The 16,429-nt window shown below is 41.9% G+C and overlaps 1 protein-coding gene across 1 annotated transcript in view; it reads right to left on the bottom strand.

Annotated features, from left to right (window-relative positions):
* The window catches only part of C5H10orf143 (chromosome 5 C10orf143 homolog), a 116,145-nt gene that overhangs the window by 45,844 nt on the left and 53,872 nt on the right, over positions 1–16,429 (bottom strand). The gene's annotated exons all lie outside the window — the stretch shown is intronic.

Genomic DNA, 16,429 nt, shown 5'->3' with positions numbered 1-16,429 from the left:
GATAACAGTGTTTCTACAGCTCTAGATACCAATCTTGTGTCTAGGCAGCTATTCCCAGGTTGGTATTGTATGCAGGTTGGTATTGTATGCAGCAGTTGCCACTCCTCCACCAGTTTATGTACCTCTCATCGAAGCGCTGCACACATGCAGCCGGAGATTACGCCCGTGCGGCAACTTCCACTGCTCATCCCTTTTCAGTCCCCTCCTGCTTCTGGGAGACAGTGGTGCAAGAGAGGCTGGGGAAGCACATGGCCCTTCACTAGCGTAATTTGGCTCTTTTCTTCTGACCCATTCTGTGCTCCACCCTCCACCTTTGAAGCATTCCCTGCCTTTGGTTCATGCCTCCTGGCTAGTACAGTTCCCCACAAATCACTGACCCGCTCTCCAGAGTCAAGACTCCAGCCCTTGTTCCCCAGTGCACACTTGTCAGCGTCCTGCCAGTCCCTGGCACTATATCTCCCTTCTCCTCTTCTCACCTCCATGGAGTTCCTCAAATGCAATCTCTCATTCTGCTACACCCACAGAGAATGCCGCCCCAGCGCCACACACAAGCTTTAGAGAACGGTGCAACTACAAAGAGGTCCCCTCTCTGCTGATGTTAACACCCTTGAGGGTCTGTAGGGAAGAAGGTGGTCTGGGGTATTTGCAGCCAAAGTCATTTAATGCTTTAAACATTAGCATGGGCACCTTTAATTAGGCCTGGAAATGAACTGGCAACCAGGGCAGGTGTTTTAAAATGGGTTATGTGAGTTTTGAATGGAATCCCAGTCAATAATCTGACTTGGATAAGACATCTGTCTCTGCAGTCATAATAACCTGGAAACTACTGTTGTCATGGTAGTCAATTAAAACATAAATAAATCCAAAAGCCACAGTTGAGTAATAATCTTTTATTAAGATCAGCTAAATTGCCACAAAACAGTTAATACTGACAGTGTGAGTGCTGGTGCAATTCCAAACTCTGTAATCACCTCTCTGGCTGCTTGAATACTTACTGATGGTCAATGATCATCACCAAATCTGGGCAAGCCCCTCTAAAAGCAAAGGTGGTCAGAGCATGCTTAGAAGTGTGGGTACCAGATTTATCATGCTAAGTACAGGGAAGCACACTGTGGCAATGACTATGCTGCTAATTCAGCCTTCCCCAGTCATCTGGATATTTTGGATTCCATCTCCCATCAGCTAGCTCAGCAGGTCAGTGATAATTGGAGTCAAATTCCAAAACATCTAGATGGCAACCTGTCGGGCAAACCTGCCTTAAAGAGATAGGTGTAACTAGACCTCCAGCTAATGGCTGAAGAGACTTTTTTTTAAAAAGTGAGGGGTAAAAGTCTTGCATCCAAGAACAGAAAGGACTCAAGTCTTTACCCCTGTCCCCACCAAACTGAGTTTTTTTTGTGGGGGGTTCATACTGACAAATCTTTCCCCCCAAAATTTATTTCAGTCTGAGACCTCATTCATCTACTTTAGCAGTTTCCCCATAAAAGCTATCTTTTTCTTTTCCTACAAGCACATAGAAACCTTACAGGATATTCATTGCATTACATATTCTTGAATGCAAGTGTGAGCCATCTTCTTTTAAGCTTTCTTGTTTAGAAGATGGTCTTAAATTTTATACTGATTTATTTGTAAAATGCTGGACAAGATAAAGGTGCCTTTCTGGCGTAATAAGTAAAGCACAACACAGACGCTATACAGATGGGGGGAAAGTCTCTATGGTGGGGGCTGTCAGGTTGAGACAATGCCTGAACAGGTCTCAAAGCTCAGGCACAACATAGACATTAAAATTAAGCAAAACCAAGAAGCAGGGTGAAATTTACCTATAAATATTGCAGAGCTGGAAAGAGTTTGTGTGTATGTGTGCCTAAAATATTGAATGTTTAAAAAAACCCAAATGAGCCTCCCTTATAGAAATAATAGGAGCTAACTGGCACTCCTGGTTAAACCACAGAGCCTAGGACTTGCAGATCAGAAGGTCGGCGGTTCGAATCCCTGTGACGGGGTGAGCTCCCGTTGCTCAGTCCCTGCTCTTGCCAACCTAGCAGTTCGAAAGCACGAAGTGCAAATAGATAAATAGGTACTGCTCCGGTGGGAAGGTAAACGGCGTTTCTGTGTGCTGCTCTGGTTCGCCAGAAGCGGCTTAGTCATGCTGACCCAGAAGCTGTACGCCGGCTCCCTCGGCCAATAAAGTGAGATGAGCACCGCAACCCCAGAGTCGGCCATGACTGGACCTAATGGTCCCTTTACCTTTACCTATAAAGTGTCATACTGAGAAGGCACTTGATGCACATTTTTATTATTATTCTATGATACCAAAATAGATGAATTCTGGAATTTCAGTGCACTCATCAGATGTTATGTGATTATTTTCTGGTATTTGTCCCCCCTACAGATATATACTGCCGACCTCAAGGGGTGCAGTGCTGACTTTTGAGAGAAACAGTTTTATACAGATTAGTCTTTACATTTTACTTTTATTTTATACTTGGAAGAACTATATCATTTCTACAAGACATCTGCTTTTGAAAATTGAAGTTAGCAATTTTTGGGGGCAGGTACAAGTCGTTAGCCTTGTCTAGGGTGCAAAATAACCTGGCACTAGCACTGACTTCATTGAATCAGTACTACACCTGTAAGTCTTATTTGTTAACAAACTCAGTTCTCTCTAGCCTAATTTTTCTTATATCCTTTTTTTGGATTGGTAATAATTTTTATAAGCACAACTGCTTTACTTTGAAAGTATTTGCTGGCCAGCATGTCTGCTGTGCTTCCACAAGAGGGTGCTGCATACCAGCATTCTAGAGAGAGCATCACAAACCACATGCATGCAAAGATGTGTTTTGCCACACGATGTCAGCATAGGACTGTTTGTGCCCCAAATGCGGTCCTTCTGTGTGTGCTATAGGTAAGATCAAGTATTTCTGAATTAAAGTGTGAGGTCTTCATTTGCTATGACCATAACAGCATTTGACTAGGAGAAAAGCTAATGCAAAAAAAGAAAGAGGGGATGCTAATTGAGCAAATGCATGCTTGGAGGAGAGATCTCTTTCACATTAGCCATTTCCTCCAGCATGTATCATGCATTTGCTCATATTTTCCGAGAGCCATAGGATGTCGCTGCCCACCCACTGCATCTAAGGTTTCCCTTGCCATCCTCCCAGCTTTGTTTAAGACTGCGTTTGTGCTGAATTTTTTTTTTGACTGGCTTTTCTTTTATGTGTGCTTGATATTTTATAAATTTTATAAAAGGATAAAACGCTCAAACATTTGCCGCTTTGTATTTTTAAATAAAAAAACACAGATCAGTGAGGCAGTTGTCACTCTTGCAAAGCCCAGTCACGCTACCATAGATAACTGGGCCCCTTTCAGAAAGGTTAAAATTCTCTTTGGGAGCAATACTGAATATAAACAGCTGCTGAGTGGGATTTTAACCTGCATTGGTGGTTTGTACCTCTGCCATTACACCTGTTAAGTACCGGTATTCCTTCTCCTGTTCCTTTTTAGCAGCTGGCAACTGTCTTCCTCCTCTTCTACCTGATTCTCAGTTTGTGTTTGGACTGAAATGCAAGTTATTGCAATGTGATTGTTCCATAAATGCTAATATTTGCCTTGATTAATTTTAGGGAAATTAGGGAAAATTAATAGGTGCCACTGTTACCGTATTGGCCTGAATATAAGCCTCACTTTCCCCCCAGATTCTGACCGTCGGCAAAACAGCACCCCCCCCAATATGCAGCCAGCAGCAGCGAGGAAGGGAGCGGCTTATATTCAGGTTTTTTTCCTCCCCCCCTCCAATTTTAAAGGTTCGACTTATGTTCAGGCCAATACGGTATCTTGCTTGTGCAGAGGAACAAGCAAGAGTCACACTAGTTGTTATGGTTAGAATACTTACTTACACAGAATACCTGGTAGTGAGTAAAATAGCTTTTGTGGCTTGGAAGCACCCATAATGCATACTACAGAATGGAAAAGGTGGTTAGTTCAGTACAAGGCAAAACATAGGCCACCTCCAACTCACTTTGCCTGGACCAAAAGCTTAATTATGGAGATAGCAGGGAATTCCCTTGTGTGGCAGTTGGAGGTGGATGTTTAGAAACCCTACAGAACTGTATGGAGATAACCAAGACAGTGAAAAGTTCATATATGTGAATAGAAATAGTCTAGATCTCGCAAGAGCTGTAGGTGAGCAGATCTGTGAAGTATAAAAGGTCATAAGAAATGAGAGAGATGAGATCCAATAGTTCTCTGTCCTGGAATACAGAGATGCTGAACTGGGTTTTCTGGGGAAATCACAATGACTGAGCAGCACTGAACTCCCCAACTTCAAAATCAGTCGATGTGCAGGGAGTTCAATTTTGATTTCTGCAGGGTTCAGATACAAGCGCCTGACCTCATGTACCTGAACCAAGCAGGATTGCATACATGGTGTGGAATCACATAATAGCAACAACAGTAACATTCATCCATAGCAGACAATGAAGAACTGGGTGGAAACTGAATCGCAGCGAAATGGAAACAGCACTGCTTATGAAAAATGCAGGTTGGGCCAGAAATTGCTGCCTTCTTACATCCAAACCTATAGATCCTATCATTCCTATTGGCCATGCTGGCTTGGGTTAACGTGAGTTGTAGTCCAATAACATATGGACTACAATAACACATGCTCCCTAACCCTGCTATATTCACTCTGGACTTGATCTACTCCAGACAGTGGCATAACTGCCAGTCACAGATGATGTACATAACTGAAGCTGGCACACAAGTATAAGATCTGGAATAGGCGCAGGTTGCCAATTGTACTTCCCACGATAAAAGCTGCATCTAGAACATCACCAGACTGTGGATCTGATCCTTTTTAAGGGGATTTCAATCCTGTCCTGAACAGGTTGAGGAACACCACTCTAGGCATATGAATCACCCACCAGCAGCATCCCTGTCTTGTCTGGATTGAGCTTCAGTTTATTGGTCCTCAGCTTGTCCGTGCATAGATCCAAGTACTGGTGCAATGCTTCTGCCACCTTGCCTGAATCAGATGTACAAGAGAAATTGAACAGGTTGCCACCGGCATATTGATGACACTTCACTACAATTTCCCATGAAAACATGGCTCTTGGTTGGTGGTAGTAGAGTTCCCACGGATGATGTGAAAGCTCCTCAATGTTGCTATGTTAGATATTGTTAGCTCTTGTGCCATTTTGATTGTGCTGCTAGCTGAGCCTAGGGCCACAACTAAGCTGCTTTAGCCCTTGTGTTGTGGCTTGCCAATGGCACAGGAGGACCAAAGGATCAGCCTGTAAATTATTTAAATGAAGAATGATAAGCTTTCTGGATGCAAAGCTTGTTCAGTGCATAGTACTGGTACTGTTCCATTATAAATAATTTTAAAAATAGACAACAGTATTGGATTAACTAGAATTTGGCACAAGGCATCAAGAACCGGCTGCCCAAACAGAGAGTACCCTAAACACTTAAACTTTCATTTTCCCAAGGAACAGAGGTTTTATTCTAGCCTGTCACTGAACATGATGAATTGATACCTTTTAGATTTCATCTGTGAGGCTACGGTGACCTGGTCAAGAATTGTTTCTTATTTTTACAAAGTCGTGAACTCTCCTTGAACCTTCCCTTTTGAGGACTTATTTTCTGTGCAATTGGTAGCTTTGCTATTTAGATTGTAGAGTGCTCTTAGATATAGGCTTCATGCAGTATCTAGCATTGCATCAACTCACCTCGAATCAGCACACTGTGGTTTTCTAGTTTTGTGTTTAAAAAAAAGCTAACCCATTTACCTAAATGAATAGACTAAAATCTGGCAATGCCTATAATACAGTGACAACTAGCCTGTTGGTACTAAATCAACATTAAGAAGTAGTAATAAAATGTGATCATGTATGTGGGGTGGGTGGTTTGCCCTGATACATTTTCACAGTTCAATTCGCTTTTGATTTAAGGATGTTCATTCACAAGAGGATAGTGTGTCTCAGCTGTCATATGACACAGTCAGGTGAAAAATCTGATTACTATGCCTGACATTAAAAATGGATGACATTTTAAAGCAATTATTCTAAACTTGCTCACCCTGCTGATGTTGAATTCAGAATAAATATGAACAACACTAGATGGGGCTTCCTACGCTCTAATTTGAGCTGTCAGAGGGAATATATTTTTTCATTTTGGGAAGGAAAACTGCAGGGAAAGGAAACAACATCCAGTGTATCGTGGTTCTTGACATAAGGAATGGTGGTTCTCAGAGGGGAGATAATGCCATATCCACACCCTTCATAAATAAATAAGTAACAAAAGAATTATATAACCGAACGCTTCCATGAATTTGAAATTACTTTGTGGAAAGCCTTCTCTGAGGTACTCATTTAGCCCCTCAGTCCTGATGTTCAAAAAGGCTTTGAAGACCTGTCTGTTCCAACTGGCTTTCTTTCTAATGCAATTTTATTGGATATGCTGCTGAATTAACTGCTTTATTGCTATGGTTTGCTAAAATTATTTTATGCTGGGTTTTTTATATATGGTATATATTAGCATGTTATTTATCTTTACTGTTTGTCACTTTAGAGTTAATCTTCTGTTTCAGTTTTGTGGTTCATACTGTATGCTACCTTGAGAGGACTTGGTCTGGACAAGGAGCTTAAAAATGCTCAAAATAAATAGCAGCCATGTCCCCAGCACACAACCTTCTTTGTAGCCCATACTGCCTTTATTTAAAAAACAAATTTGTGAGATAATCATTATAGTTTCCAGTTTAGACCTGTAGATATGGAACTGTGAGGTTGGTTTGTGACTAGGTTGGGTTCTGAGCAGGTTTAAGGAAGCAGCTACAAGCCCAGACATTCAGTCCTGGAGAAAATGTTTTGCCCCTGATGCATGTGGGAGCTCTGATGTACACATGGAATTGTAGCTACAACTGCCTGCACAAATTACATGCAGAAGCGCATTTGCATATCTAATATAGCTAGCGAAATCTCCCTCCTCATCTACAGCAAGGATAAGATGCCCTTTCCCATCTTGCAATATGGACAGAATTTCACATTCTCATCCACTGTCTTCGGTGTCAGTTTTGGTTCTCTCAGTTTTCCATTTTTCCAATCTTAAATTCGGTTCTTCAAATTTCTGCAGCAATTTGGGGAATTTCTTTTTAAAAATCCTGATGAAATTTCTTTAGAATTTTGATACAATTCTCTCTCCCCCCCCCCATAAGCACATGCTTATATGCAGATTTGCAAGTAATGTCTTCTAATATAATGCAGTTTTGGATGTTATTTTCACTAAGATATTCATTTTTATGCACACTTTCCCCCAGATTTATGCATTTTTGTAAATTTCCTTGGGCTGGAGGTCTGCCTCCAACAGTGGGTGCCAGGAAGTTGGTCAGCAGCTCACATTGGAGGAAGTCTGCCTGCAGCACCAGCTAATCAGTGGTAGATTGTCTCCAGGCTTGGAGGCTCTGCTTAACTATCCAGCTCATATCCAGTAGTAGAACCATCCAAGGATTGCTGTCTCCCATCTGGATTTTAAACCCTGGGTTCCCCCCAGGTATAGTGGCTCAGGGAGGAAGCTGAACAGTGCAGTTTGCAGGGATCTGTATGAAAAAGGGGGGTGGGTGTGGCTCAATTAACAGGCATACACCAACAGTATGTATTGAAAGAAAACTTTCAGAAGAAGACCAGCTTGGCTCATAAATACAGAGCCCATTCTGAACAGCTGTGGGGCAGGGGTGAGGGCAGGGGCCTCAAAGTCATCAAAAAGCCGGTCAGTGTTAACAGCTGAAGCAGACCCCAGCCAGACATTTCTAACTGTATCGAACACCTAAGCAAGCCAGTCTAGCAGCAGTTGTCCAAGATCAAGCTGCCAAAATGGGAGTTTCAGCTGCGCTTGCTAAAGGCAGGCAGGCAGGCCTAGTTCCCAATGATGCCATGATGAAGTACAGGGGCATTAGGAAAACAAACACATTGTCACTTTCCCTGTATTCCTCTCCCTTTTTACAAAGGTAATACAGTCCCATAATCCAAATTAGCTAACCTGCTGTTTTGCATAGATGCTGCTATTTACGGTGTATGATAGGGTTTCTGCAACGTAATATTAAATATATCAAAGAATGCGCTTCTGAACTGTATTGTGAATCTTGACCTACAGTCTTCGCATTTCCTGCTACTGAAACCTGATGTCTATTTCTTAGTAAGGCATCCCTTTGCTTACTAGGTCAAATGGGGGCGGGGAGATAAACATGTGATGGCATTGAAATACAGAGCTTAAAAAATGCTTTTCTGCTGCCACTAACAGATCGTAAATAATTTTCTACTCTGCTTGCTCAGTTCCTTATCATACCTGGTTCTCCCAATACAGCATGTAGGTACACACAGGGAAATACTACTAAGCAGCCTTCAGTATGTGTTTAGGCTGACATTAGCTCAATATGCTGATCAGAAACTGTCAAGAAATGTAGTAATATTCTAACCGGCTGATGCAGCAATCAGTCAAGGACTGTTAACAAGGCCAGAGGGTTAATCTCCCAGGCTATTTAAGCATTTGGAATACTGACTGATACACAGTTCCAAAACATTGATTTTCTTGCATGCTTGCATTCTCATTTTTTTTGTTTTGGGAGGAGGATCAGAGAGCGTTTGCTGTTCCAAAATGTCCTTCAGTATTCACACTGAAGCAACTGTTCACTGTAATTTCAACAACAATGATTCATCCTTTGTTGTAGGAAATGGGCCATCCTAATGTTAGCAATGCCAGCAAATGTGGGTGGGTGATGGGGGAATGATGCGTAATCTTCTTCCAGTTTTGAATACTGCCTTGTGGTGCCGAAGTGGGCATTCAAATAGTCTCTGTGAAACTTAACAGGAGAGAGTGGTTGCTAAAGCAAAGTGGGGTGGAGCCCTATCATTTCTCCTGCACCCTTAAAATCCAATTCTAGAGTGCAGCAGTCTTGTGACCTGTCACATTCATAAAATACCTATCATTCAGAGACTCCCTTAGAGTCTTCTCTCTCCTTCAGAAAAACTGAAAAATGACAAGAATACATATCTAAGTGTTTAATGCTGCCTTCTAGAAATGTCACATGTTTAGGTGTCCAGCTTTTCTCCTCTATCTTCAATATCTGAAGGTTGTGGCTGTATCATTGCACAGGAGGAGGAAAACCAGAGCCTCCTGTAGCTACCTGGCTCTGGCTCACATACGAAACCAAACTAAGCTACCCATTACCTGATGGGTGGGATTTCAAACCTGTTTTCTGCAGGAAATGACTGCATACAGCAAGTTCCCTGCAGGGAACTAGCATACACTGGCAAACCAAACAGGACTGAAGTTCCATCCATCATGTGAGATCACCCATTGGATAGATGACCATGGTTTTAGAAAAATGGCCTCACAGGCCACATTGGAACCTATGGAGGGCTAAGATGGGCCCATGAACCAGAGATTCTCCACCCCTGGCACAGAAACTCTGTTTACTGGATACCTGCTTTTGGAGTGCTTCTGTCTCCAGCAATGACAGGTAGCAACAGCTCCTTAAACAGATTCAGACCACTGGTCTGTCTAGCTCAGTCTAGTCTACATCTGAGCAGATTTGGGGAAGGTTTGAGAAGGAGAGGGGGGAAGAGTCCCATTGCTTAATATGTCAGGTAGGCAGGGTGATGTTGTATTCATTTCCGGCTTTCAGACTTCCTACAGGCATCTGGTTGAACACTGTGTGAATAGATTGCTGGACAAGATGGGCCATTAGTCTAAATCCAGCAGGGCTGCTTTTATCCTGGCACTGATGGGGTGCTTACTTAGCACTGCATTGGATACAAGCCTCAGTGTATTTGTCAATTTGTTCCTCAGCTGCATTATTTATGTTTGGAAAATTTCAATTTACAGGCATTCCCTTAGTACCAGCTACTCAACAGTGTATGTGTGTATTGTTTGCATGTATATGATGGGAGCCCCTACTGCTATGGAGCTGTTATCTTTTAACGTTGCATTTTTACCGGTGAGCTGAATTGTTGTGAACTCCATAGGAAAAGCAAGAGATCTTTTCCTGAACCACAGCCTATCTTTTATGATCTGACTCTCCTTGAACTTCCTTCGCCTCTGCAGGAGCTTTATGGCTTTATTTTGCTGTAGTGATACAGCTTAATGGAAGTGAGTGATACAAGACAATCTTTGAATGCTGCCAAGTGCTAGTTACCTAGGCTAGAGCTGCCCAAGACAAAGCCCTCCGAATGTTGCACAAGCGAGCTGGAAAGCAAAAAGGTCTTCTCTTCAAAGTCTCAGCTGACCCAGACATCATTCTACTTCTTTGCAGACAGACCACTTCTGCTATTTCTTTGTTATGCTAAGAAGGCAGGGGGCTCATTCAGACTTTTGTGCCATGTTTCTAGGCTGCTGCCTTTTTTTTTTTGACCCAGAATTTTCCCTGTGAAAACTCACTCTTTACCACTTAATTGGAGGAAATGGCAATCCACAGAAAACCTGAATTGCCATTTGTTCCGATTCAGCATTAAAGAGCAGGTTTTTGCTGGGAAAGCTCAAAAAACCAACAACGCTCAGAGTGTTAAAGTGAGGACCTGTGCCTAGAAAGTATGGGGCAAAAAGTAAATGTGGCTGAGCACTTGAAATCTAAGTGATATCATTGAATAGGCTGGGGCAAGACAGAATCTTGTAACAATACATTTCCAAAAGCCTCTGACTACAGTAGTTCCATGACGTCCACAACTAGGCTAGGAGGAAGGGAGTGATATGGCTGACTGAGGGAAGTTGTAGCTGGAGGTTAAAACAGCGTGGGCCAAGGAAGCTAGATCTAAATAAGAATGAAATTGCCACAACTGCATCAAGAAGCAGAGATCTTTCAAAGCATTCCTAGCCACCACTGCAGCAAACACAACCAGGAACAGTTGTTGAGCATTTTAATGGAAAGGGGCTCATATGTGCACTGGGACATTAGGTCTGCCAGTCACCATCATTTTAGTCTTGTCAGGATTTCATTTCACCCAGTTTATCCTCTTCCATTTCCCAGACCTGGGTCACCTAGAGGAAAAAAAGATTAGGTGCCTTTTAGCCAAATGATGGCACAAGCTATCAAAAATCTAAATCTTCCAAAGCACCTTTCACATGCAGAATGAAGAAGGAGAGAAAGATGGAAAAGATGACATCGCCACATCCTGGATCCAGCCAGCCACCTCAGCTGCATGTTTCCCTGAAAGCCCAGGTAGCTCAGTACTCAGAACTTGAGAAGACCGAAGCAGCTAGAGTAGAATGGGGAACCTGTGGCCCCCCAGATGTTGCTGGACATCTTCCACCAGCATAGCCATGGTCAGGACTGATGGGATTGTTTGTAGTCCAACAGCATCTAGAGGGACAGAGCTTCCCCAGCACTGAATTAGAAGGACTACAGCAGGGGGAGAGTGAGGCAGAGCGTTTTTAGAGCAATATACTTCTTCCTGCAGTTGCATCGTAAGGTTACAGATAATTCAAGTTTGTAATTAAATAGTGATTTCTCAAGTGTGTTATCTTAGATTTAACTCTGATAAATATGAAAGCACTGAATAGTATTAGATCCATACCTGGGGTCCGTATTCTTCCTTAGCCTTGGCTGACCTAAATAATTTTGTCATCTTCCTTTTCACCATCCCTTTCAGATGGTTAATGAATACATTGAAAAATGCCAGACCTGGTCCTGGTCTCTGGGGCACTTCACTATTAACCTTTTTCCATACTGAAAATTGCCCATTTGTTTCCAGTTGGTTTCGTGCCTCTTAACCTCTTTTTAAATCCATGACAGGGCTTTTTGCTCTTGCATTCTGGTATCTAAGTTTCCCGAGAGCTTCTTGCAAGGTTTTTTTTTTAAAAATCAAAAGCCTTTTGAGAGGCTGAATAATCCACTGAGCTTTTTGTACTTAATTTAAATCTTCCCAAAAGGCACAGTTTCCCTTACTATTCTTTACAAGTATGAGTGTGTGTAAGTGGGAGATAGACAGATTATATTTTAATATTGCAGTTACATTGACAATTTCGGATGAAGCTGTGACTTTGCACCTTTCCCCATTTCTTTGGACATATACAAATGAATGCTGACAGTGATTTTTGGGTGGCAGTCCAGTTTTACAGGATGTTCTCAGACATTAACAAAAGATATCTCTGTAGTACATTTGCAAGATGGGCAGCTTTTGATGGCACTAGAGAGCCTTCAAAGAAAGAGGGAGGAGAAAGATTTAGGGGACAACTGTGGCTGTTTTATCTGTTCATAATTTCCTCTTTCAATTACAGGCTTTACAGAATAGGCTTGCCAGATGCCCTGAAAAACCCCATCTGGGCTTGCTCCTCTGCCTTCATAATAAAAAAATGTGCAGAAATCAGCTGGGGTAATTGTTAGGCCCCCTGTTAATGTCATCCAGTGAACCAGTGGCTAGAAGCAGAGGAGGAGGAACAACAACTGGCAATTCCATTAAAGGCATAGGAGCCTGGATAGGGAAAAAGTTTGGCAACCTTTCCTTCTAATCTTATTTCACTTGATGAATTTAGCTGCTTAATAGGCATAAGTTGCATGTGAATTCTTGCTCCTCTTTGTTGGATACAGCTTCGTGTATCTATTCCAGTGAAGAGAGAAAGCTGGGACCTAGATCTATTGTTCTGCCACTGTCAGCCATCCAGCTGCAAGGTAATCAAAGTTTAGGAAGCCACACCATATCAATATTCTCTAAATAACATGGCTGTTAATTGTGGTGCCAATAACAGCTGGAATTTCCCAGCATTTTGGAGCTTCAGGGAACATGGAAAGCCCTTAACGTGTTAAACTGGGAAAAGAAAAGAAAAGTTGTAAACAGTGGAATCTAATGGCAATATGCACAAAATTCATCTGGGATTGTCTCTCTGTCTCTTTCTCTCTCACATGCTCATTCATTCTGTGACGCAAAAGAGTTAGTTTCAAAGGATGTCTAGAGGGAATTTCACATGTATAAAGCCTATTTTGTAACATGAAGAATCCTTCTGTTAACGGCAGGCACTTAGGTAAGTACGTTTCCGCACTCTTACCTAAATCCTCATCCGCTTTGCATGCGAGTTTTAAGGCTTTAAATTTCAGAGCTAAAGGATGTTAGAGGACCAAAAAAATTTACTTGGGGGAGCTTGCAGCACAAGCGAAGTAGCTTCACACTTCTGCATGGGAATAGTTTAGCTCAAGAACAGATATGCATTCCCAGTCTGCATCCCTGAAAAGCCTTTCGTCTTAGAGTGCTTGTGTCTACTTGCTGACTACACCTTGCTGTTTGGCTCATAGGGATATTCCCTCCTACTTTTAGTCAGTGATTTTTAAAAAAGCTGTTATTCCTAAATCACGGGCAGGGAACCTCAGGCTTAGAAGCCAGATGTGACCCTACAGGACTCTCTGTTTGACTCTTGGGACTCTTCTGACCCAGGCTACACCTACCACCATCCCTGCTACACCTCCTCATCAAGTTTGCCTAGCCGGAATATGTCATTGAACTGTAATAATACCTCCTGCATTCATGGATGGAGAGATGTACGTATGTGCAGATACTTCTGGCTTCTTTATGGGTGGAAATGTAGCCTTCTGTGCAGAGGTAAGAGCCACATTAATTGCTCCACTCATGTTTTCTTCTGGCCCTGCACAGTGGTAGCATATTGCCCCCTAAGAACGTTCCCATGATGTATTGTGGTCCATGGGTTGAAAAAGATTCTCCACCCCCATCCTAAACCTAGATGTGTATTCAGCAGTGTGGTCAACGAAAAGAAATAAACAGGCCGGCATTACAGAGCTGAAGGCAGGACATCTGTGACTGAATTGCCAGGATTTTTGAAAACTAAAACATAGCCCTGTTTTTCCCCCAGTTTTTCAGCAGGGATTAAAGAGGTATTTGTTCCTTTCTTGCATCAATCAAAATTGACTCCTCTCCACCTCCACTGCTGTTAGTTTTTTGCCTGTATTTGCCTTATACCTGCATATCTGTTAAAGGAGTTCCTGGTACAGTTTCTAGGATGTTGGTTTTTAAATTCAGAAGATTCACTTAATATATTCCAAGTAAAAATAGTCTGGTGCTCAACAGAAATAGAAAAGAAAGGAAAAACACCAGTGTATAATTAGCTGGCTACTGTTGTTTTCCTACACAGTATCTGTCTTCAGTCTCTCTATACCAGAAGCTAGTAAGTTGCTTCCATACTAGGAATTGCTATCCTTGCTTTACAGGTTCTTAGTAGAGTAGTCAGACAATATTGTTGTATACTTACTGCATTTTGGGTTTTTTGGAGCTGTCCTCCTGGATTTTATTGAAGCACTATTGTGGCTTTTTAGAACTACTGCCTCTTTAATCAAAAGCTTCCTGTTTGCTGGTTCAGCCCATTTTATTTCTTCGTGTTGAGTACAGCTGGGAGATTAGTGATGGATTTTCCCTTGAAAAACGTTTCCACCAATTGGTGCTGATGGCAGTTCCCATGGGGGAGCTTTAATTAATGACTGCTTCAGATTGCTTCTTTTCATTTTTATATAGCAAAGTTATTTTGCGCAGGTTAACTCTGTGTCCAGGGCAGCTGTCTACCAGCTCCACCTGGTACGCAGGCTAAGACCCTACCTGCCCGCGAACTGTCTCGCCAGAGTGGTCCATGCTCTAGTTATCTCACGCTTGGACTACTGCAACGCGCTCTACGTGGGGCTACCTTTGAAGGTGACCCGGAAACTGCAATTAATCCAGAATGCGGCAGCTAGACTGGTGACTGGGAGTGGCTGCCGGGACCACATAACACCGGTTCTGAGAGATCTGCATTGGCTCCCAGTACGTTTCCGAGCACAATTCAAAGTGTTGGTGCTGACCTTTAAAGCCCTAAACGGCCTCGGTCCTGTATACCTGAAGGAGCGTCTCCACCCCCATCGTTCAGCCCGGACACTGAGATCCAGCGCCGAGGGCCTTCTGGCGGTTCCCTCATTGCGAGAAGTGAGGCCACAGGGAACCAGACAGAGGGCCTTCTCGGTAGTGGCGCCCGCCCTGTGGAACGCCCTCCCACCTGATGTCAAAGAGATAAATAATTACCTGACATTCAGAAGACATCTTAAGGCAGCCCTGTTCAGGGAAGTTTTTAATATGTAACGCTGTACTGTTTTTAACACTGATTGGGAGCCGCCCAGAGTGGCTGGGGAAACTCAGCCAGATGGGCGGGGTATAAATAATAAATTATTATTATTATTATTATTATTATTATTATTATTATTATTATTTTGCAAATAAAGATGAAAACACCCTATATAAGTAGTTAAAGTATTCTCCCTCCAATGGGAACAGGAATTGATATTAAGGTGCAATTAAGAAGTCTTTGACTACTATTCCCATTATTGAGCTCAGTAGAAAGCAATAAAAGTGGCAGAACAATTGAGCAATAATCTTAATATTGTAAGGTACCTTACAATATTGTAAGATTTATTTCTTAGTGAATATTCAAGGATATTGACCATGATAGAGAGCACCATTGGATAATATAGCACAGAAGGTTCCCACATAATTGCAGTAAAGCAGCGATTCAGCACCTTTAAATGGATCTAATGTAGAAAAAGCCAATGAGAGGGTAGGTTACATCTTCAGTAAATTCTTTGTCTTAAGAGGTGGGGCAAACTGTTCAGTATCAATCATGAATCTGTGGCTTATTTGTAGGGTAACTTACTAAAGAATGTTCATGTTGAGTGTGAGTTTTCAGAGAGAGAAACTTTGAAACGAAAGAACATAAATCAAGTGATATTTTTTATCACTGCATCTTTCTTGAGTAATAGTTAGCTGTAGTGTAGAATAGCCAATATATGTAGAGCTGTGAAACTGTCGCCAGGCATGATGAATGTTATATGTGTGTGTTTTGTAATACAGGAAGCAAAATCCATCAGCTTAAGGACCAAAACTACATATTCTCGATTTGTGCGTGTCTGGCAAGTGTCTCTAAAAATTACCAATATTTATGAAAACAGCATATACAATTCATTCAATTATAGGTTTGAAATATCCAGTACCTTATAACTGAGAATTGATTATTTTAGGGATGTCACTATGTAATAGAGGGAGAAAAAGTTTAATAAAATTGTGCTCAATAAAATGAATTTTTGCATTCAATGGGAAGTACTTTCAGATACATATGCAAAGCCTCAGTCTTACTACTAAATTGTTCTGTCATACACTCTCATGAAAAAGTAGAGTAAGATTCAAAACATGAGAGGCACAACTAAAAGAGGTTTAATAAAACGGATGTTTGTAAAACAAAACAGGAAAATTGGCACTAACTCTATTTTACCCTCTTTTTCCTATGTGTTTTTGTTAGAAGTGCTCATAAAATGTCACTATGCATCATGGCTTTCTACCAAACAGTATGCATTTATTTAAGACAATTGGTTAGCATACAGCCTAGCGGCTAATGCTGAACTAATTTTATTTCAAAACAA

Source organism: Podarcis raffonei, chromosome 5 (assembly GCF_027172205.1).
Source record: "Podarcis raffonei isolate rPodRaf1 chromosome 5, rPodRaf1.pri, whole genome shotgun sequence".
Classification (NCBI taxonomy): Eukaryota; Metazoa; Chordata; class Lepidosauria; order Squamata; family Lacertidae; genus Podarcis; species Podarcis raffonei.
This window is presented reverse-complemented; position numbering and strand designations above follow the sequence as displayed.